Source organism: Rhinopithecus roxellana, chromosome 17 (genome assembly GCF_007565055.1).
Source record: "Rhinopithecus roxellana isolate Shanxi Qingling chromosome 17, ASM756505v1, whole genome shotgun sequence".
In the NCBI taxonomy this organism is placed as follows: domain Eukaryota; kingdom Metazoa; phylum Chordata; class Mammalia; order Primates; family Cercopithecidae; genus Rhinopithecus; species Rhinopithecus roxellana.
The window spans coordinates 86,956,326-86,979,870 of record NC_044565.1 but is presented as its reverse complement, the minus strand read 5'-3'; the positions used below and the strand labels follow the sequence as shown (position 1 = coordinate 86,979,870).

Genomic DNA, 23,545 nt, shown 5'->3' with positions numbered 1-23,545 from the left:
GGGACTCCTCTGGTTTCTGTAGTAGGAGAGCATTTGTATTTATCATCCTGACAATGAGACACAATGGGGGTGAGGTAATTCTCCCAAAAGACATTGGGGTGCAATTAGGAAGAGGGATGAAGGCTGGGTGTCTATATAATGACAAATACCCACTTCTGTGCATGACAGATGGGGCACTTTATCAACTTTTGTCCCTCATCTCTTATCTCCTCCACTACAGCCTGCACTCCAGCCAGGCTAGCAACCTTGTGCCTTTCTGTACCCTGCCCTTGTCTGTGTTTGTGCCCTGATGAAAGTCTACTCAGACTGCAGACTCAATTCAGATGTCATCTCCTTCGACTTTCTAAGCAGGAGGTGGTAGATTTTGGATGGCTCTTGACTCTTCATCTCACAGTGTATTTAGAGTAGTGGTCCTGCATCAAAGTCAGCTGACAAACTGGTTAAAACATATATTGCTGGGCCCAACCCTTAGAGTTTCTGTTTCAGTAGGTCTTGGGTGGGCACCTGAAAATTTGCATTTTTAAGTTCCCAGGTGATGCTGATGCTGCTGGTCCGGGGACAGCACTCTATGAACCTCTGATTTGGAACATTGGTGTCCAAATCTGACTACATATCAGCCTCAAATGTGGAATGTTAAAAGTATATGACTTCCTGGATTGGCTGTAGGCTTGAAGAATCAGATACTCTGGGAGTGGGATCCAGGAATCTGCATTTTGAAATAGATTCCCAGCTGTTATTTCTGCAGTGGTCCTGACAATTTTTTGGATAGGTACTGGGGACCACAGCATCTGAGGGCACTGATTAGTCAGAGCACCTCCCCCCACCCTTTAGGCAAAGTGAAGGAGAGGCTGGTATATTTCTTCCTAACAGGATGGAAGCAGCCCTGAAGAAAACGATGCCTTCTTACTGGTTAAAAGATTATAGTGGGCCAGGCACAGTGGCTCATGCCTGTAACCCCAGCACTTTGGGAGTCTGAGGTGGGAGGATAACTTGAGCCCAGGAGTTCACAACCAGCCTGGGCAACAAGGTGAGACTCTGTCTCTACAAATAGAAAAAAATTAGGTAGGCATGGTGGCTCATCCCTATAGCTACTTAGGAGGCTGAGGTGGGAGGATCACTTAAGCCAGAGTGGTCAGGCTGCAGCAAACCATGATCGTACCACTGTACTCCAGCCTGAGCAATATAGTAACACCCTGCCCTGTCTCAAAAAAAAAAAAAAAAAAAAAAAAAGATTATAGTGAAGATTAATATAATCTCAAATATTCAGGAAGTGCCCTTGTTAGTACTTTAAAATTTTTAATTGAAATCAGATGTCAATTTCTACCTCTTAAATGAGCAAAGCATTGAAATAATTTAATATATAGAAATAGTGGGTTGAAATGCACACTCTCATTTATTACTATTGGCATTATAAACTGATACACTCTCTTCGAAAACCAATTTGGTAACCTACATCAAGATCCAGGAAATGGGCCAAGATCCAGAAAATAGGCCAGGTGCAGTAGCTCATGGCTATAATCCCAGAACTTTGAGAAGACAAGGTAGGAGAATCACTTGAGGCCAGGAGTTCAAGACCAGCCTGGGTACCATAGCAAGACCCTATCTCTACAAAAAATAAAAATGTAGCCCATGTGGTGGTGTGTGCCTGTAGTCCCAACTACTTGGGAAGCTGAGGTGGGAATTTCCCTTCACCCAGGAGATTGAAGTTGCAGTGAGCTGTAATGGTGCCACTGCACTCTAGGCTGGGTGACAGAGCAAGACCCTGTTTAAAAAAATATATATATCTATCTATATATCTATCTATATATATACACACACACACACACACACACACACACACACACACATATGGCCGGGCAAAGTGACTCACTCCTGTAATCCCAGCACTTTGGAAGGCCAAGGTGGGCAGATCACAAGGTCAGGAGATTGAGATCATTCTGGCCAACATGGTGAAACCCCGTCTCTACCAAAAAATGCAAAAATTAGCTGGGCATGGTGGTGCACGCCTGTAATCCCAACTACTTGGGAGGCTGAGGCAGGAGAGTTGCTTGAACCCGGGAGGTAGAGGTTACGGTAAGCCAAGATTGTGCCACTGTACTCCACCCTCGATGACAGAGCAAGACTCCATCTCAAAAGAAAACAAAACGAAACAAAACTATGTGTGTGTGTGTGTGTATATATATAATTTAAATTTAAAAAACAGAAAATATTTTATTTGATTTTGTAATCTTGATTTAATGACTTTTTAAAAAAAATTTTTCAGACAGACCCTTGCTCTGTTGCCCAGGTTGGAGTGCAGTAGTACGTTCTCAGCTCACTGCCACCTCCGCCTCCCAGGTTCATGCAACTCTCCTGCCTCAGCCTCCTGAGTAGCTGGGATTACAGGTGTGTGCCAGCATGCCCAGCTAATTTTTGTGTTTTTAGTAGAGACCAGGTTTCACCATGTTGGCCAGGCTGGTCTCAAACTCCTGACCTCAGGCAATCCGCCCGCCTCAGCCTCCCAAAGGAATTACAGGCGTGAGCCACCATGCCCATCAATTTAATGACCTTTGCTTCAGTAATCTCACTTCTGGGTATTAATCCAAAGAAACTAATCCATAATATATTAAAACACACAAATGAATACATATTACAGTATTATTGTAATAGTAAAACACTATAAGCAGTTTGAATGTCTAAAAATAGGGCATTGATGAAGTAAATACATATACTTGATGGACTTTTATAAGGAAATTTAAATATTGGTTGTTTATTCATTCATACAAAAAAATAAAATAGTTGCCAAGATGTCCCCAAAAGGTTAATTTGCACTTTTCCGAGCATTGTATTTGTATCTTCAATAATAATGGACGTTATCAGTTTTTAAAATAGCTGTCAATGGTATTTGTGCTGTTTCATGTATTACTTTTATAATGGAAACATGCTATTAATAAAATTATATTTTTAAAAGATTATGTCAATTAGGGAGAGATGCATATCAAGTGCCAAGGCTGAATATCAGTGTTTTCATTTCTTTTAGTTCCTGTAATTGTATGCAGCTTAAATTTTGAATTGGTCTAATTCAGGATAGCTTTTGCCTCTGAAAAGAACTATTCATTGAAGGCCTGATGGTGTCTTATTTGTTTTCCTCTTACTGAACCCTATATATTCGTTTGATTCATTTAATTTTTCTTGCCCATGAAGGACAAATTTCTCATATGTATATACTTGTATTCATCGAAATAAGGAATCATATCTAAAATATATCAGGAGCCTTTAAAATATTCTAATATTTAGGCCTATTAACTATATTGCTGAAAATAAATAACAAGGCTCTAATGCAAAATGGTTTTAATATTTTAAAATTATCCAGGTAGTAGAGGAAATGTAAGAAAATTATATTTATAAGGCGGTTTAAGAAAATGGGAAGATATAATAACATTAAATGGAAAAAATTATGATTGTACTATGTAAAATAAATTCATTATTATCATAGCTGTATAAAATAAATGTACTATGATCATAACTATGAAAAAATAAGCATTTAAAATACCACAAAAACTCTAAAATGCTAGGCTGGTTCTACTTGAAGCATGAGAGAATAAATTATTTTTTTCTTTATACTTAGATGTATTTTCCAAATTTCTTCTATAGTGAGCATGTAGTGCTTTTATATTTAGAAAAATGAAAATATATAAAAACTATTTCAGTTGAAATGGACAGAAATACAACTCTAGTTTAAGCCAAAAAGAGAGAGAAATTGAAGGGAGTAGGGAGGGAGAAAGAGAATTATTTCCTGGATGAATTTGGCTTCAGGCCCGATGGAAATTATATTGTCAGGTCTCTCGCTTTCCCCCTCCCCCAATATCTCAGCTCAGCTTCCTCTGTGTGGTGACCTCATTTTCTTCCATTTTCCAGGCTGCCAGAGAAGTAGGTTGCCCACAGCTCTAGGCTTACATCAACTGCTTTAGGAATCCCAGTGGAAAGAGACTGCTCTCTCCCAATGTCTCTATATCAATTCCAGAGAAGAATTCTTAGAGGCGCTGCTTGACCCACAGGTCCACCCCTAAACTAATCACAGTCTCTGGGGAATAGAGTATTAAGATTGGGCAGGCTTGTGACATACACCCACATCTGTCCCAGAGAAGAACATCCGGCACTGGAAGAGAGAAATAGCATGATGGCCAGACAAATTAAGAAAGATATTGGGGACTGGGAGTAGTGGCTCACACCTGCAATCCCAGCACTTTGGGAGGTCAAGACTTGAGGATTGCTTGAGGCCAGGCGTTCAAGAGCAGCCTGGTAAATAGAGTGAGATCATGTCTAAAAAAAAAAAAAAAAGAAAAGAAAAGAGGCCAGGTGAGGTGGCTTACATCTAATAATCCCAGTATTTTAGGAGGCCGAGGCAGACGGATCACCTGAGGTCAGGAGTTCGAGATCAGCCTGGCCGACATGGTGAAACTCTGTCTCTACTAAAAAGACGAAAATTGGCCAGCGTGGCATATACCTCTAGTAACAGCTACCTGGGAAGTTGAGGCAGGAAAATTGCTTGAACCCAGAAGGCAGGGATTGCAGTGAGTTGAGATCGTGCCACTACACTCCTGCCTGGGTGACAGAGCTAGAAGCTGGCTCCAAAAAAAAAGACAGAAAGAGAGAGAGCACAGTGACTGAAAGTCTGTGGGCCATGGTCCTGCAATGCAAATATCATCTAAATTTGCTTTCCAGGCAGTGAAATAAGTTCTTGCTGCCCTGGATCTGTACATGTGAGGAACAAATCTCCCTCACCTATCCTATTCCAGGACTGTGCCTCTTTAGCCACCAACTTCTTGTTGGCGTGATTATGGAGACTGGGTATTGTCTTAGGCTTTTAACAATTATAGGCTTATTTCCAAGGTGGGGTTTTCAGGCTATACAACTCCCTTCCGACCTCAGCTGACTTTTTGCCAATTTTATACAAGGGGATTCCATAGCCTAGGCACTAATACCAGAAATCTTACCATGTCTCTGCAGTTTCTGTCTCTCAACACATCTCAGCTTTGCCCATCCTGTAGGCTCTCAATGTGCCCATCCTATAGTTCCCCATAATGACTAACCTGCCTCTGCTGTATCCCGGTGGATAGTGTTTTGCCACAGGTGTGAATTTTAATTATGGTTGGCAGGGAATAACAGAGTTGCTTGAGAGAGAGGGATGAGGGAAATGGGATTCCCTAATACGTAGACTCTTATCAAGTCCCTAGTGCATTTCCTGCCTCTCTCCTTTATGTTAGTTTCATGTTGGAGGACACAGTTCAGCTTTTTCAAGTCAGCAAGAATAATTATTGTTTGACCCCCAGTGGTTCTGGATTGCCAGCTAAAGGCAGAACAGGCCTTCCCACGTGCTGTTGCATTTCTGCTTTCAGACAAGTGAACTTGGATTCAAACTTGTCCCTTCCTCCTAGCTTAGCAGGGTTTCCTCTCAGTATCTCCATGTTTGCATCATCCTGTTTGGCAGTGTGTTCAGAGAAATGGGGCACTGTGTTTGACTGAGCCTGAGTCATGTGCCCATTTCTGAGGGGGTGGAATTTATTGGAGAAAGAGAGAAAGAGTGGGAATACATTCTGAAGTAGACTACAAGCTATAGTTTAACCCTCCCTCCCTCCCTTCCTTCCTTTCCACTGGCATGAAAATCTATAATCTTTTTTAATTGTTTTATTTATTTATTTATTTATTTATTTATTTATTTATTATTTTGAGACAGAGTCTCACCCTGTCACACAGGCTGGAGTGCAATGGCATGATCTTGACTCACTGCAACCTCCGCCTCCTGGGTTCAAGCAATTCTCCTGCCCCAGCCTCCTGAGTAGCTGGGATTACAGGTGCGTGCCATCACACCCAGCTAATTTTTTTGTATCTTTATTAGAGACGGACTTTCACCTCGGCCAGGCTAGTCTTGAACTAGCCTTCTATAGTGAGCATGTAGTGCATGTGAGCCACCGTGCCCAGCCTATATATATATATATATATATATATATATATATATATATTTATTTATTTATTTATTTGAGATGGAGTTTTGTTCTTGTTGCCTAGGCTGGAATGCTGGAATGCAATGGCACAATCTTGACTCACCACAACCTCCGCCTCCTGGGTTCAAGCAATTCTCCTGCTCCAGCCTCCCGAGTAGCTGTGATTACAGGCATGCACCACCACGACCGGGTAATTTTGTATTTTTAGTAGAGATGAGGTTTCTCCATGTTGGTCAGGCTGGTCTCAAACTCCTGACCTCAGGTGATCTGCCTGCCTCAGACTCCCAAAGTGCTGGGATTACAGGCGTGAGCCACCAGCCTATTTTAAAGAAAAAAAAAAATTAGTGTTTCACATAAAAGTATTTATTTGTTTGTTTGTTTATTTATTTATTGAGACAGGGTCTTGCTCTGTAACCCATGCTGGAGTGCAGTGGCGCAAGCTCAGTTCACGGCAACCCCCATCTTCCAGGCTCAAGCAGTCCCCCCACCTCAGCCTCACAGTCCCAGCTACCAGTAGAGACTGGAGATGGGGTCTCTCCATCTTGCCCAGGCTGATTTCAAACTTCTGGGCTCAAGAGATCCCCCTGCCTCGGCATCCCAAAGTGCTGGGGTTACAAACATGAGCCACCGTGCCCGGCCGTAAAAATCTTTAAAGCTAAAACTGTAAATACATGAGTAGAAAAGATTATTACGATCACATCTTAATCTTTAAAAATTACAAGGGCCGGTCGCAGTGGCTCACGCCTGTAATCCTAGCACCTTGGGAGGCCAAGGCGGAAGGATCACGAGGTCAGGAGATCGAGACCATCCTGGCTAAGGCGGTGAAACCCCGTCTCTACCAAAACAAAACAAAACAAAACAAAACAAACAAACAAACAAAAAAAAAAAATTCAGCCGAGAGTGGTAGCGGGCGCCTGTAGTTCCAGCTACTCGGGAGGCCGAGGCAGGAGAATCGCTTGAACCCGGGAGGCGGAGCTTGCACTGAGCCAAGATCGCGCCACTGCACTCCAGCCTGGGCGACAGAGCGAGACTCCGTCTCAGGAAAAAAAAAAAAAAAAAAAAAAAAAATATTACAAGGGGAGGCTGGGCACAGTGGCTCACGACTGTAATCCCAGCACTTTGGAAGGCTGAGGTGGACAGATCACTTGAGTTCAGGAGTTCAAGACCAGCCTGGCCAACATGGTGAAACCTCATCTCTACCAGAAAATACAAAAATTAGCCAGGTAGTGGCAGGTGCCTGCAGTCCCAGCTACTCAGGAGGCTGAGACAGGAGAATCACTTGAACCCGGAAGGCAGTGGTTGCAGTGAGCCAAGATCATGGTACTGCACTCCAGCCTGGGCATCAGAATTAGACCCTGTCTAAAAAAAAAAAAAAAAAAAAAAAAAAAAAAAAAAAAAAAAAAATTACAAGGTGATCTCAAATAAAATGAGAAGGAGTTGGAGCCAGAAAAAAAGGAAAACAGCAGAAGACTTTGCCACCCTATCTTCACACTACCAGAAATGCAAGAGCCAATCCTGTAAATATTCATCAACTTCCTTAGCTTTTCTTTCAACAACAGCTTCCAAATGTTTAACATGTAGAGTCTAAATTTCAAAAGTACTTTTAGAATGTGGCTTGTTCAGTGCTATATCAATCATTTTCATTTACATATATGTTTTGTTTTCATAACAATATGTTTGATGTTTTGTTTTGTTTTGAGACAGAGTCTCGCTCTGTCGCTCAGGCTGGAGTTAATGGCGTGATCTTGGCTCACTGCAACCTCAGCCTCCCAGGTTCAGGTGATTCTCATGCCTCAGCCTCCCAAGTAGCTGGGTGTACAGGCGTACACCACCATGCCCAGCTAATTTTTGTATTTTCAGTAGAGATGGAGTTTCACATGTTGGCCAGGCTGGTCTCCAACTCCCAACCTCAAGTGATCTGCCTGTCTCAGCCTCCCAAAGTGTTGGGATTACAGGCGTGAGCCATGCCCGGCCAATATCTACTTTTAACCTAAAAAACCTCATTTTTAGGTTTATAGTATCAGAAGATTTCCTCCCCAGTCAAGAGCTTTCAGCCAGCTTTGAACTTCCTCACCCAGAGACTCTTTTGCATCTTGGTTCTCTGTCTTGTTTTTTTCATAGCCCCATGTTCAATCCAGATCCCTGTTACAGTGAGCCTAGCCCACTTATTCATGGAGATAGACTGGAAAATATAACTTCAACATGCTGTTAAATTTTTTTTTTGAGTTTTTAAAAATAAACGTTTTACTTCAGAACAATTTTAGATTTACAGAAAGTTGTAAAGATAGTACAGAGCGTCTCTGCATATCCTTCATCCAGTGTCCCCTAATGTTAACGTCTTATCTAGCCAGGATATATTTGTGAAAACTATGAAATTAATATTGGTACATGACTATTAACTAAACTCCAGACTGTATGATTTCAGCAGTTTTCCACAATTTTTTTAAAATTCCAGGATCATTTCCAAGATAGCACATTGTATTTAGTGAGCTAAATTTTAAAACAAATTATTTTTTCAAGTTGTTCCCTGTTAAGCTATGACAATTACGAAGAATATGGCATTTTAATATTTAAGATAAGCTATTCATTAGCAAAAACAACACAAGTTGTCAAGATGCCACTTGTTCTGTGATTATAAACTCCTCAGGGAAGAGCCTCTATTATTTGTTTGGCACATTCTAGCTATATATAGTTTCGTACATTCTCTACAGGATGTAGTTTTCACAGCAGTAAGAGCTGAGAGAAGTATAAGAAGTTTAAAGTATTTTTACTTTTAGTGGAAAACAAGCTCATTCTTTCTAATGTAATTAGCAGAGTTAGAATTTTGTTCTTATGTCATGCTATAAAAGATAGTGTGAATATATAGCTTATTAATACATTATAAAACTAATCTAATTATTGCAGTCTGAGCCACAGACTCAAACTGCAAAAGACCACAGAAACAGATTCTTTTTCAACCAGCTTCTGCAGGGGGAAAAGGACATTTGCCAAGAAAACCCCAAATCTCTTTCTAGGAGTCATATTTGGAGTAATCTGGGGGAAAGTAAAAATTATTATACTTTGCAATTTTAAATAAAGACATTTTCAGACTGGTAGAAGCTATTTTATATTCAAGGCTCTTTAAAAAAATCTACATATAACTTTCATTTTAAGAGACCAGTATTTTAGGCATTAAAACAAAAGAGCTATAAAGAATTCCACTTGAAGTCAATTCAAGGACTTATTCAATCCAAGAGAAATACAGAGCTTAGCTAAGTATATATTCCAATCTAGTTCCTGCCACAGTTAGCAGGTATCTTCAGGAACTATCATCAATCATAGGATGACATGCAAAATTCTTGTAGAAAGCATGCGCTCACTCTCTCCCAGAAAAAAAAAAAAAATTGTGTTACCTAAGTTATTTTGTAAAACCCACAGAAGGCAAAGACAGAGGAAGAATGCAACAAGGAACAACAAAATATTTTGCCAAGCATTAGAATATAAAGAAGACAAATGAAGATATTATATATTTAACTCTTCATTTAGCAATTTATTTTCTGGAGGAATAAGGAATATAGTAATTTACCTAATAAATGAAAAGAGAAAATAAAATGTTTACATAGCACCTTATTACATTCTAATCACTTGCTCGTGTATAATATCTTGAATTGTTAACTGATGACTTTATATTTTAGGCACAGCTACCATGGGTGCTGGCACAAAGTAAGCAAGGTCTCATTGTCCTCTGAAGGCTTTTCAAATATCACTTCCTCTGGGAAGCTCTTTGATTTTTCCCAACTCCAATATGAGGGTAGTATCTGCTCTCTGTCCTGTATGTTCCTAACATACTCAACCAATTAATTTTACCAATTAATTTCTATGATAGCACTTATCACATTGTCACCTCTTTAGGGAGGTACAACTTTTTATCTTCATAAAAAGTAAGCTGGCCATGCTGGTGTGCACCTGTAGTCCCAGCTATCCCAGAGACTGAGGCAGGAGGATTACTTGAGCCCAAGGGTTTGAGTCCAGCCTGGGCAACATAGCAAGACCCTGTCTCTTAACAAACAAACAAAAAGTAAGTGACAGTGTTATGGGCTGAATTATGTTCCCCCGCCCCACCTATATTTGAAATCCTAACCCACAGTACCTCAGTATATGACTGTATTTGGAGATGGAAGAGTCTTGAAAGAGGTGATTCAGTTAAAACGAGATAGTTAGGGTACGTCAGTTAGGATACAACTGATGTCCTTACAAAGAAGTGGAAATGTGGACACAAAGAGAGTAGCCAGTAGATATGAATACAGAGGAAAGGCCATGTGAGGTCACAGTGAGAAGGTGGCCAACTGCAAGCCAAGAAGAGTGGGAATAAACAAACCCTGCTGACACCTTGATCTTGGACTTCTAGCCTCCGGCACTGTGAGAAAATAAATTTCTGTTGTTTAAGGCATCCAGTCTGTGGTGTTTTGTTATGGCAACCCCAGTAAATCAATACAGACAGTCACAGGTAAATGACAAATAGAAAATGTTTTAAAAACGAGAGCTATTATGTGTAATTGGCAGTTACTATGTATACACATCTCGTATATAGATTATTTATGCACATGCTTAGCAAGCTTTAGGAATTTATGTCTCTGCATTCATGCTTCCCTTATGATTGTCTTTAAGTTCTATGACTGTCTCTTTGTCAGGCAGTTGAGTGAATTATTGTTTTTCAAGATTTGCATTCAAGAAATTTTGAGAGAATTCTTAACCATTACAAAGACTTCTATCATACATAAAATTGATTCCCTGAGGTAAATCATTGTGTCTTACAATTCAATTGTATGAACACTTTATTTAGGTAAGGGGCATAGAAAATTATCAGGATTCAAATTAATTCAGAAGGTAAATAGCTCTGGATTTTTCATAAATTTGTATTAGCTTTTTTCATATTTAGATTTTTCATAAGAAATACAGTGAGAAAATAAGGTAAGAGTTTTGATAATTTTTTACATAAAATGGGGAAAATTAAATTAAAAATGAAAATGCTTAAATTATTGCTGTTAGGTAAAATAATAAATAAATAATTTCAAGTCTTACCTGTATGATTCATGGAATCATAGCTTAAAATGTAACTGATCGCATCATTCTCTGCTCTCAATACTGCAAGGACTTCCCCTATTGACCTTGTCTCGAGGGCTCTGAATGACCTGGCTCCAGGCTACCTGTTCTGACTTCATTTTCTACCTTTTCCCCCTTTTCTCTCTGGGCTTTAGCCACAAAACCTCCTTGAGGATCCTGAAATACACTAATTCCATCTACCTGGAGAACGGCTTTTTCTGAGTCACGTGACTTGTTCTTTCCCTTTATTCCAAGCTCTACTTAATGTCACCTGATCAGGTCTTCACTAATCATCCAGATAAACAGCATCTCTGTCATTTCCTTTCTCCAAATCTATTGTTTTCTTCTTTTTTTCAGAGCATCTCTTAATACCTGGGCATTATATCTTTGTTTATCCTTTCATTGTCTCTCTCCTACTCGATTTTCAGCTCCCCAAGGACAAGAGCTTTGTCAAGAAATACTATTGGATGAATATCTGTAGCATTACACACTGAAGTCTGACATAACAGCTTTTCGTAGTCCTTAACGATATAATAAATATTGGAATGTAGCAAATAATGCTGAAGAGATGTATCCAATTATACACTGATTACATTATGTTGTCCCAGAAATCTCTATATTTGTCATTGTGTTCTATGTGTCTGATGCCTTTGAAGGTGTCTTCTGCTCAGAACTTTCACCCAGTCTCTCACAACTGCCCCCAACTGCCCCTGGTCCCCAGAAACAAATCTTTGGTAAAAGCAACACTGTTCAGTAGAAATAAAATACGTGCCACACATGTACTTTAAAATTTTCTAGTAATAGTAATGCTAATAGTAATTAAAATGAAATGTAGTTCTACCAAAATAATAAAGCTGTGTGTAATAGAAAAACAATTAACATTGCTTCAGTTTTAAAATTTAAATCAATAAAAATTAAATAAAATAAAAAATTCAGTTCCTCAGTGACATTTCAAGTGCTCCATAGCCATATGTGGCTAGGAGCTTCTGTATTGGGCAGTACGGGATATAAAGCACCTGATGCTACCTCCAGGGCATACCTGATTGGAGTGACAGCAGCTTGATCCAATCAGATTCCTCTCCCCAGGATTTTGAATTTTGAGCTGAGATACAGAGAGATTAGAGAAGTTTGGTGCTGAGTCATGTTTGTGGCAGAATTCCAAGGGAAGGTTCATAAGCAGCTGTTGCCAGGGTCCCCAGAGCTTCCTTAGCTTCCACTCTTCATGGCTGGTTGTTCAGTTCTTTGGATTCTGTGAGAGAGCCTAATATATTTCCAATAAATTATTTTCTCCCTTGAGCCAGCTCAAGCTGGTTTCTGTTACTTGCAATTATACTAATTTAAATAAATAAATAATTCTTAGCAACAAAGTTTTCTTAAAAGGAGATACATAAAATAACATAATTAGGCAGATGGATATGCAAAACTGCTTTGACTACTTTAGAAAATCTTAATTGTCCAGGGTGTTATCGACTGTCAACAAAATGGAACACAGTGTAGATAATTCAAGAGTAAACTGATACAAAAAGAGCATTTATTTGGTCTTGAAATGCATTTGTGTGAATTGGGGTTGGGGATGGGGGCAGAGCAAAAACAAGATACAGCTTTCTAATTGTTTTACAGAGAATTTAATCAGCACGAATTCTCCAAGAATGACGCTGATCACACAGCAGGTGCTTGATAAATGCATGTTGATTAATTGATTTAGAATACACCAGCTGTCGGTGAAAGAATGTGATCCACAATCAAACCATTTGACAGAAGAAAGCCAGGATGGCTTTTAAAATTAGTAACAACATGGAAATCTACATGCAAATAATCCAGAGATGGTGCTGCTGTCTTTGGTTCCCTTCCTAGATGAGAACAAGATAAATCATACTCTGCTTTGGGAAAAAGGTATTTAGTGTTTAAGGCTGTAAACAGAGGAACACATTCTCCAGTCATTTGTTTCTAGCAGTATGTGTGTATCTGGAAGCCCTTTTGATTGCAGATACCAAGTTGTGGGAGGGAGAAAGGCAGTGAGAAGCACATGTGATCATAAGTGATCTCCCCTGATCCTGGTGAGCTTTGAATTTTCCTCCTCTTAAGTTTCACAAGGTTGAAAAAGAGAAGTAAAAAAGAATTTTGGAAAGCCAGGCTTAAATGGGTGGGGTGAATCTAATCAAGCCTCTAGAACTTCTACCAGCTTACAGAAAGTATCAGATAAAGAATGCACACAAGGACATAATCAGCCAAATCTAGGAAGTGGGAAATTCTACAGGACAAATGACCTGGTTTTTTCAATAGATAATAAATTCTGGAATTATTTTGTAAATAACATGATTGTATTGGATGACAGTATCCCCTGGTAGAATACTGTTTTAGGCTGGGATTCCTAGATACAAATTCTGGGTGGAGAGTTGAATGCAGAAGTTTATTGCAGTGAGACCACCGTGAGGAAGTAAGGAAGGTGGGACTGGACACTGAAGAAAGTGACCCCAAGGCCAGGTGTGGTGGCTTACAACTGTAATCCCAGCACTTTGGGAGGCTGAAGTGGGAGGATCACCTGAGGTCAGGAGTTCAAGACCATCCTGGCCAACATGGTGAAACCACATCTCTACTAAAAATACAAAATTAGCTGGGCATGGTGGCGTATGCGTGTAATCCCAGCTACTTGGGAGGCTGAGGCAGGAGAATCACTTGAACCCAGGAGGCAGAGGTTACAGTGAGCCGAGATTGTACCATTGTACTCCAGCCTGGGTGACAAGAGTGAAGCTCCATCTCAAAAAAAAAAGGAAAGTGACTCCAGTGAGGTTTCAGCTATGGCCTCAGTTTTCCTATGGAGAGTTATGGAGTGGGGATGGCCCTTCAGGATTGTCCTAAAGTGAGGCAAGGGGTCCAGGCTATGTATTCCTACCCTCAGCCAGTCATTTGACATAGGCCACCCCTGGTAAGGGTATAACTTTAGGAGAGGCAGTTCATTGCAGCCAAGAGGTGTTCCCCACAGAAAACAATAATATCCAATACAATAATATAAAACAATTAAATCCTGAGAGTAGGCCAGGTGTGGTGGCTCATGCCTGTAGTCCTAGCACTTTGGGAGGCCGTGGTGGGCTGATTGCTTGAGCACAGGAGTTCGAGACCAGCCTGGGTAGGCAATGTGTCAAAACCCTGTCTGTATTAAAAACACAAAAAAATTAGCTGGCCATAGTGGCACACAGCTGTGATCCCAGCTACTCGGGAGGGTGAGGTGGAAGGATTGCTTGAGCCTGAGACGTTGAGGCTACAGTGAGCTATGATCGTACCACTGCATTCCAGCCTGGGAGACAGAGGGAGACCCTATCTCAAAAAGAAAAAAATAATGTATCCTGAGATTAGTGACATTTTGCTATTATTCAAACCATAATTTGCATAATAATGGAATTTTATTTATAGAATTCTAAAATATCATTACTATAAAAGGCCTGGCATTTATATCAATTATCTTCCATTGTTCTATATTTTGACACAGAGAAATAAAGAACTGTGTTATACTAACCCGTTAACCTTTAATTATACCACCATTTCTGGAACCCTAGGTGGGGGCACTTTCTTTGCTTGGCTCTCAGGCTGCCATACTTGTTTTTTCCTACTTCACTGGCCACTTTTTCCTCATCTTCTCCAATGACTGCTCCCCATGTTTGGCCTCTGAATTTTGGAGTGGTTTAGTAGGCTTAGTCCTCAGACCTCTTTTTTTTTTTAATCTACTTTCATTTTTAAAATGTTCTCATCCTCATCCAGTCTCATGGCTTTTTGTATCAGGTATACCTTCATGAATTACAGATATTTATCTCATCCATGAAATCCAGGCTGGTGTATCCAAATGCTTACTCAATATCTCTACTTGAGTATCTATACACATCTTAAACTTAGCATGTTCCAATCAAACCCATTATTTTTTCCCAGATGTTTTGAAATCTCCCACAGAGATTTCAAAATCTCTGCAAATAATAGTTCCACTCTCTAATTGTTCAAGCCAAAAATCTTGAACTCACTCTTGAGTAATTTAAAGAAAATTTCAGACATTGTATCAGTTCACTCATAGATACGGCATTTTGCATCTCTAACTGATAAGAACTTTTATTTTTCACATAAATGCCATACCTACCAAAATTAATGTAATTAATATCATCTAATACTTGGTTTGTATTCAAATATTCCTAATTCTTCTCTTTTTCTTTTCTTTTTTTTTTTTTTTTTTGAGATGCAGTCTCCCTCTATCACCCAGGCTGGAGTGCAGTGGTGCGATCTTGGCTCACTGCAACCTCTGCCTCCAGGTTCAAGTGATTCTTGTGCCTCAGCCTCCCAAGTAGCTGGGATTACAGCCGCACACCACCACATCTAGCTAATTTTTGTATTTTTAGTAGAGATGGGGTTTCACCATGTTGGCTACCCTGGTCTCAAACTCCTGACCTCAGGTGATCTGCCTGCCTCGGCCTCCCAAAGCACTGGGATTACAGGTGTGAGCCACCGAGCCCAGCCCAAATATTACTAATTCTTTCAAAGATGCCATTTTACAGTTGTTTTGTTCAAATTAAGACTGAATTATAAGGGATAGTCTATAAAGTAATATAAAATATGATAAAATATGTCAGGTGGTTATTAATACTGCAGAGTAGGGAGGTAAAGTAAAAGGGACTATTTGGTTGGCTATTTAACCCAGAGAGTTCAGGAAAGTCCTCTATGAGAAAGTGACATTTAAACAGAGGTGTGAATAAAGTGTTTCAAGAAGAACATGATCAACTGTGTCAAATACTGCAAATGGGTTACATGTAAGAGGATGACTGAGGCTTGATCTTTGGATATGACAACAGGGAGGTCACTGGGTACCTTGACTAAAGCTGCTTTTGTGGAATGGAGGAGGTAAATGCCTGATTGAAATGGGGTCAGGAGAGAATAGAAGGAGATGAAGTGGAAACAGTAAATATAGACAAATTTTTTCACATAAGGGGAGAAATATAGAAGAAACAGTAAATATAGACAAGTTTTTTCACATAAGGGGAGATGACAAGTGGGACATTGGCTAGAAGGGATGTGGAACAATGGATAGTTTTTTTTTTCTAAAAGGGAATATTACAGCATGTTTCATACTAACAGGAATGATTCAGTAGGAAGAAAACATTGATGGTGCAGGTGAGAGAATAATTGCTGGAGAGAGGGCCTTGAGAATGTGAAAGAGGGCCGCGCATGGTGGCTCATGCCTGTAATCCCAGCACTTTGGGAGGCCACGGCAGGCAGATCACCTGAGGTCAGGAATTCGAGACCAACCTGGCCAACATGGCAAAAATCCCATCTCTACTAAAAATACAAAAATTAGCTGGGCACGGTGGCACACACCTGTGATCCCAGCTACTCACTCAGGAGGCTGGGGCAGGAGAATCATTTGAACCCAGGAGGTAGAGGTTGCAGTGAGCCAAGATCACACTCCGGCCTGCACTCCAGCCTGGGCAACAAAGCAAGACTCTGTCTCAAAAAAAAAAAAAAAAAAAGAATGTGAAAGAGGATGGAATTCAGTGCACAACTGTAGAGTGTGTCTTTAGACAGGAGGATGGACAGTGTATCCACAGTAACAGGAGACAAGGCAGAATATGTGGGCACTGATGCTGGTAGCTATGGAAAATTTCTCAATGAAGTAGGAAGCAAAGTCATCAGCAGAGGGATCAGAAGATGGAGAGTTGAAGAGGGAAAAGGAATGAAATAGCCCTTTGGGAGAGTTGGAGAGTAAATGGGCTAGAGAATGTACAGGAATCTATTAAGACTCATTTGAAGGTGGAGCCATGAATTTGCAGTGTTTTCTGCATGGTTGGTTGTTTTTCTCTAGTCACATTTAATTGCTGGGTGTGACACAGGAAGAGAGCTGGATTTAACTGGGCCTGGAGTTTGGCCATAAAGCACAGTGAAGGGAAACAGAGAAAAGATATTTAAGAGTGTATGCAAAAAATAATTATAATGATGGACCATGGAGAAGTAGGAAAGAGTGAACTTAACAGGGAGTGATGGGCAGTGAAAAGGTGGTAATGGCCTATAGGTTTCAGCAGTGGAAAAATTGTGGGAGTCAAGGAATAGTGAGAGTGAGAAGGAAAAAAAAAAATGCTGGTAGATTTAAGGCAAAAATATGGAGTCTAAAATTAAGATAACTGAGAAAATATGGAGTCATAGGAACTGATAGTGGTAATGTAAATTAGTATCACATTTTTCGTGTGGTAGCAACATGGCAATATCTAAAATTGCCATTTTACTGAGCATGGTGGCTCACACCTATAATCCTAGGACTTTGGGAGGCCGAGGTGGGCAGATCACCTGAGGTCAGGAGTTCGACACCAGCCTGGCCAACATGGTAAAAGCCCATCTCTAATAAAAATACAAAAAAGTAGCTGGGTGTGGTGGCGGGTGCCAGTAACGGGATTGCTGGGTCAAATGGTATTTCTGGTTCTAGATCCTTGAGGAATCGCCACACTGTCTTCCATAATGTTTGAACTAATTTACATTCCCACCAACAATGTAAAAGCATTCCCATTTCTCCACGGTCTTGCCAGCATCTGTTGTTTCTTGACTTTTTAATAATCGCAATTCTGGCCAGGTGCGGTGGTTCATGCCTGTAATCTCAGCACTTTGGGAGGCCGAGGCGAGCGGATCACCTGAGGTCAGGAGTTCAAGACCAGCCTGGCCAACATGGTGAAACCACGTCTCTACTAAAAATACAAAAATTAGCCAGGCGTGGTGGCAGGCACCTGTAATCCCAGCTACTTGGGAGGCTGACGCAGGAGAATGACTTGAGCCCAGGAGGTGGAGTTTGCAGTGAGCCGAGATTGCACCATTGCACTCCAGCCTGGGTGACTAAGGGAGACTGCGTCTCAAAAAAATAAATAAATAAAAATTTTTAAAAATCACCATTCTGACTGGTGTGAGATGGTATCGCATTGTGGTTTTGATTTGCATTTCTCTAGTGATCAGTGATGATGAGTTTTTTTTCGTATGCTTGTTGGCCACATAAATGTCTCCTTTTAAGAAGTGTCTGTTCATATCCTTTGCCCACTTTTTGATGGAGTGGTTTGTTTTTTTCTTGTAAATTTAAAACTCTGTAATCTTAAACTTGAATAGCCTTTTAGAGTACCTGTAGACTCCCTGTGGAGAGGAGAATAAAATCCTAGTATCTAATTTTTCTGTCAATAATATTTATGTAGTTATAATGTATCAACGATTGTTAGTGGTTTTCAATTTTTAGCAGTAGCCTAAAAACAAAATAGAGAAAACTTAAATGTGGTTATGTCAACCTTTGTAATGTCAAAGTAACAGTATAAGCACAGATAGCAGGAGGAAGAGGGAGAACATGAAAAGATGGGAATTAATCTCATCTACTACAGTGTTTACCACTAAATCAAGAAATAGTAGTAAAGGCCCATTGTTTAGAATTAGAGAAGTAACCATTAAAAGGCCTTGGTAGGAGGGTCTGATGGTACATACTTGTAGTCCCAACTACTCGGAAGCCTGAGGCAGGAGGATCGCTTCAGTCCAGGAGTTCAAGGCTGCAGTGAGCTATGATGGTGCCTGTGAATGGCCATGGCACTCCAACCTGGGCAACACAGCAAGACTCCATCTGTTTAAAAAACAAAAAACAAAACAAACAAACAAGAAAAATGAGAAAAAGAAAGACATGAGATAGCAACAGTTAAAAGTGGTTTCCTCTGAGAAGTTCAATGAGGGGTGGGAGAGGGTGGGGCAGTAGAACACCTTTTTTATTTTTCATTACAAGCCCTATTACATTATTGTTTTTTTTCCCATGTATGTAATTATTGTGATAAAATGTTTTAAGATAAGAAGATTTTAATAAAGAAAGGGGAATTACTTACAATTCATTATGCCTGGAGTTTAAATTTTATCAGTTTCCACAGAAGTTCCTGGGTGGGATTGGTTATTAGAGGATCTATGGGCATGAAAAGCAGAGAAGGGAGGAAGAGGGAGAAGGTAATGGGTATATTCAAATATAAAATTTGGTTGTCAGAGGTAATTTTCAGTATGGTACAATGTATATTTATCATATTTTTTATCCAACTGTGTCCTAGCAACTAGGGCCTTGGGCCAAATCCCTAAGGAGAGAGAGCTGTTACTTTAGAAAGCGTGAAATCCCTGGAGTCTCTAAAAGTGAGATGTACAAAGGAACACTGTTCTGTAGAGGTCTGGAGGTGACAGGGAACACTGCTGTGGTCTTAAGGGACTAGGGCCTCAGTCTGGATATGTACCAAGAAGAATCCTGGGCACCAGGGCACTCCTTGCAGAAGCACGTGTAGTTAATATTGAGGGAAAGACAAGGCTGTGCATTGCTGTGGGTATAGGTGAAACTAGAAAAATACTGTCCCCTTAATGTTATTATAACTTACGGTAGCCATAGCCTGGTGTGGTCTATAAAAACATGATAAGCACAGTTGATTTTATAGCAAAAGCATTTAGGAAGACAAGCAGCATTATACCATGATTAAAGATACATTTACAAATGAACACATAAATGCTATAATGGTGAATCTCAAATATAATCCAACAACAGAGTTTTGATTTGACGGAGATGCAAGGATAAACCTTTCTGGTTGCAGCATTATGGGGGATAACATGGGATAGAGTATGTTATTTTTCCCTATTATTTGCTGTCCTCCCTATGAAAGGAGTATGTTTATCCATTTTCATCGACATTAACCTTATGACTTGCTTTGCTTATGGAATGTGTGCAGAAGTGATATATGCCCCACAACTAAGCAGAAGTTTTAAGACATCTGGTGATTCAGACGTGAGGTCTGTGTGTCCTGGGTCAAGGTTGCTCCTGGAATAAAGATCCTAGAGGAGAGCTATAACCACCATGTATAGTGGATAACCTTTGTTGTTGTCAAGTCACTGTGATTTTGTTTTTTTGTCATTGTTGTTCTGCAACACAACCTACAGAAAGCTAACTATTACAGAGCATAAGCTTAAAACCCTTTTGTTACCAACACCCAGAAAAGCTAGTTTCATTATGGCAAACATAATTTTAAATGCATAAACTCCCAAGAAAGTAAGGGAAATATCCAGGACCACTAAACAAAGGGGATACTGAAACAAAGTGTAAGTTCTTGAAATGATACTGCAGTTATAAATAGCAATAAGAAACAAAGATAAATGAAATAAATTAATCTTTAAAAATCCACAAAAGAAAATGGATAATTTTTTTTTTTGAGACAGAGTCTCACTCTGTTGCCCAGGCTGGAGTGCAATGGCATGATCTCAGCTCACTGCAAACTCCACCTCCCAGATTCAAGCGATTCTTCTGCCTCAACCTCCTGAGTAGCTGGGATTACAGGTGGGTGCCACCACGCCCAGTTAAATTTTGTATTTTTAGTAGAGATGGGATTTCAGCATGTTGGCCAGGCTGGTCTCGGACTCCTGGCCTCAAATGATCCGCCCACCTTGGCCTCCCAAAGTGCTGGGATTACAGGCATGAGCCACCGTGCTTGGCTAGAAAATGGGTAATTTCTTAAAGGCAAGTGAGAAAAAGGGAAATATTAAAAGCAAAAGCAGAAATAAACAAATTGAGTAATAGAAAACTGAACATAAAATACATGTAGCCAATGACTATATCTATTTGTTTAAAAATGGTTTCTAGAGCATTCCATTTCCTTGCTGTGATAATTAGGCTTGATTTCCAAAGTGTCATGAGTTTGATATTCACTGAGAGAACGCAAATACATATTTGGCATATTAATAAATACTATTTAACAACAATGAATTATGGTTACATATAGAAATAATTTACATTGTGAACAAATGTTTATGCTTCTGTAAAAAATAAAATGGAAAATATTCTGTATCAGACACTCTACATCTTGACCACAGACTTGTCACAATCTAGGTCAGTGTTTTTCATTTGAGGATAGAAACCTACTGGTAAATCATAAAATCAGTTTAACAGGTTATAATTTACATTAAAAAATAGAAAAAGTGCTCCCTTTGGCGGCACATATACTAAAATTGGAATGATACAGCGAAGATTAGCATGGCCTCTGTAAGAAAAAAAAAAGAGTAGAATTTGAAAATATCATTGTGCAGTGCACGTAGGTAAGTACTGTTTCATGAAATATTACTCTTATTTCTATAATAAGTGTATGTCCGAGGTTGAGATTAAAATGTATATTTTACTGTAGGAGGAGTAGGGTTTAAAAAAAAGTTTGAAAGTTGCTGACTTTGCCCCCTGTAATCAAGCGACGCTCAAAATATTTCACAACTGGTGATGCTTAGTCATAGCCCAGTCAGAACTAAAGCTGGCTGCAATATTGGAATCCTGCTATGCCAGGGGTTACTCCTTTTATGCTAGACTGAGGGTCCTAAGGGAAGGGTCAGGATGGCCGAGGCACTAGGGGGAGTTGGTACAGTGACTTTATGGGTGTATTAGTTTTCTATTGCTGCAGTAACAAATTACCATAAACTTAGTGGTTTAAAATAACAAAAATTTATTATCTTACAGTTCTTTAAGTCAGAAGTCAGGCACAGGTCTCACTGATCTAAAATGAAGGTGTTGACATATCTGTATTACTTTTCCGGTGCGCTAAGGAAGAATAGGTTTCCTTGCCTTGTTCAGCTTCTAGAAGTTGCCCGCATTCTTTGATTTATGGTCCATTTCCTCTGTCTTCAAAGCCAGCAACATTGCATCTCCCTGTGATACTTCTCACATAGTCACATCACTATCTCTGACTGCAGCTGGGAAAGGTCCTCCACTTTGAAGGATCATATAATTAGATTGGGCCCACCTGGATAATCCAGCGTACTCTCTCCATTTCAAGATCCTTAACCTTAACCCCATTTGCAAAGTTCCTTTTGTCATATAAAGGAATATTTTCACAGATTCCAGAGGATTAGGGAATGGGCATTTTTGGAGGTCATGATTCTGCCTATCACAATGGGTATGGAAAAGTTTCATATCTGAATAATCAGCACAGCCACACCTGTGCATCCTGCCAGAGTGGAACTGAAGACAGGTCACCTGTGAAATGACCCATTTGGAGTCTCCATTGCAGCATTCTATGAATGTGTCTTGAATGTTTACCCTATCACTTCCAAGAGGAGAGAGGGGAAAGTTTACGCTTCACAAATATAACAATCCATTGCTTTCGCATATCGGGTATTTTCCTAGAAGGTTTAACTATGAAATGGGTTGACTACCTCCGACCCAGGAGAACTGAGAGAGAATTCTGCACAAACTTAAGAAAAGTATATAACAGAAATATTCTTCCTTTTATCACAATTGAAAAATTTAAATGTATAGATGAGCTTATTTTAATACCTATATCAGTATTAATTTACATTAGTAATATTAGGCATTTTATGATGACAGCAAGTGACAGCTTTAAAAAAATAACTTTTATAATTCTAAACTGTTTCATAATTCTGGAAAAAGTCTCTGGAACAGCATTTCAGAATAGTATCTCACAAAATATACTCATAGATGTAAGATGTCTGTGCACATACACATATGCCCTGGAAAGGAGAAAAGCTTATTTTAAAAACTAGTGTTTTAAGTTTATAAGAGCTTTTAAAATTAAATATGCTCTACTATACAGTTTTCAAAACAATCTTTGAAATGATTTATGCATGTTTACCATTAGTGTAATCCTTCTTCTCAGTATTGCTCATTGAATGCTTTTTATGCTAATTAACAGAATAGGAATTAACTCATTTTCGAATCATTTAATTCCGGCCACAAACCCTCAGTGAACTCTAACAAAGCACTTTATGAATCACAGTGAGAGTGGAGGAAATAAAAAGAAGCTTAAAAAAATTCCACATCAGGTATCAAATGATGGTAATGTGAGCCTTTTACAAATGCTTGTGGATCTGCCTGAGTGGTATATGAAAAGGAAGTTAATCTTGCGACATAACTATTATGCTGTTTTACTCAGTTGTCTAAAGACATTGAAGGATGCTAATGTAATCTAGCTTTTGTATTTTTGGTGACTTGCTCTTCTTCCATTATAAAGGAGACTTTACATATAATTAGTAAGCTAGATTTTTTTTCTTAAGAATCTCATTGGCTCTTGCCACTTAGACAAAAGGAAAGGTTTCAATTGTTGCTCCTCTACCCCCATCCTCAATTTTGAAGACAAAATGCTAATTGGAAAAAATGGAGTTTTTTTTTCAAAATCCATGCTGCCTTTTATCAAGTTAATTACCTGTAAATCTACTGCTGGACCTGTCCTGCACTGTTCATTTTTCCTTTCCTCATCCATCCTTCACTACCTATCTCGATCTTGTGTTACTGCCATCCTTTTTAAAAAATTTTTAAAATTTTTGTGGGCACATAGTAGGTGTATTATTGCATCCTAATAAACCTCAACAGTAAGATTTCCCAAGAAATGATTGGGAAGTGATTAATGTTTTATATTTGTTCAGTCATTCAGAAGTAATTTCCTATCAAATGTAACTGATTAAAAATTATTTAACATTCT

General features: G+C 39.4%; 1 non-coding gene and 1 pseudogene across 1 annotated transcript; one reads left to right on the top strand and one right to left on the bottom strand.

Moving 5' to 3' along the window:
• The window catches only part of LOC104660218, a 78,763-nt pseudogene that overhangs the window by 38,834 nt on the left and 16,384 nt on the right, over positions 1 to 23,545 (bottom strand).
• Positions 21,045 to 21,146, top strand: LOC115894407. Its single transcript, XR_004054531.1, has one exon. It is a non-coding gene; the product is annotated as a U6 spliceosomal RNA (small nuclear RNA).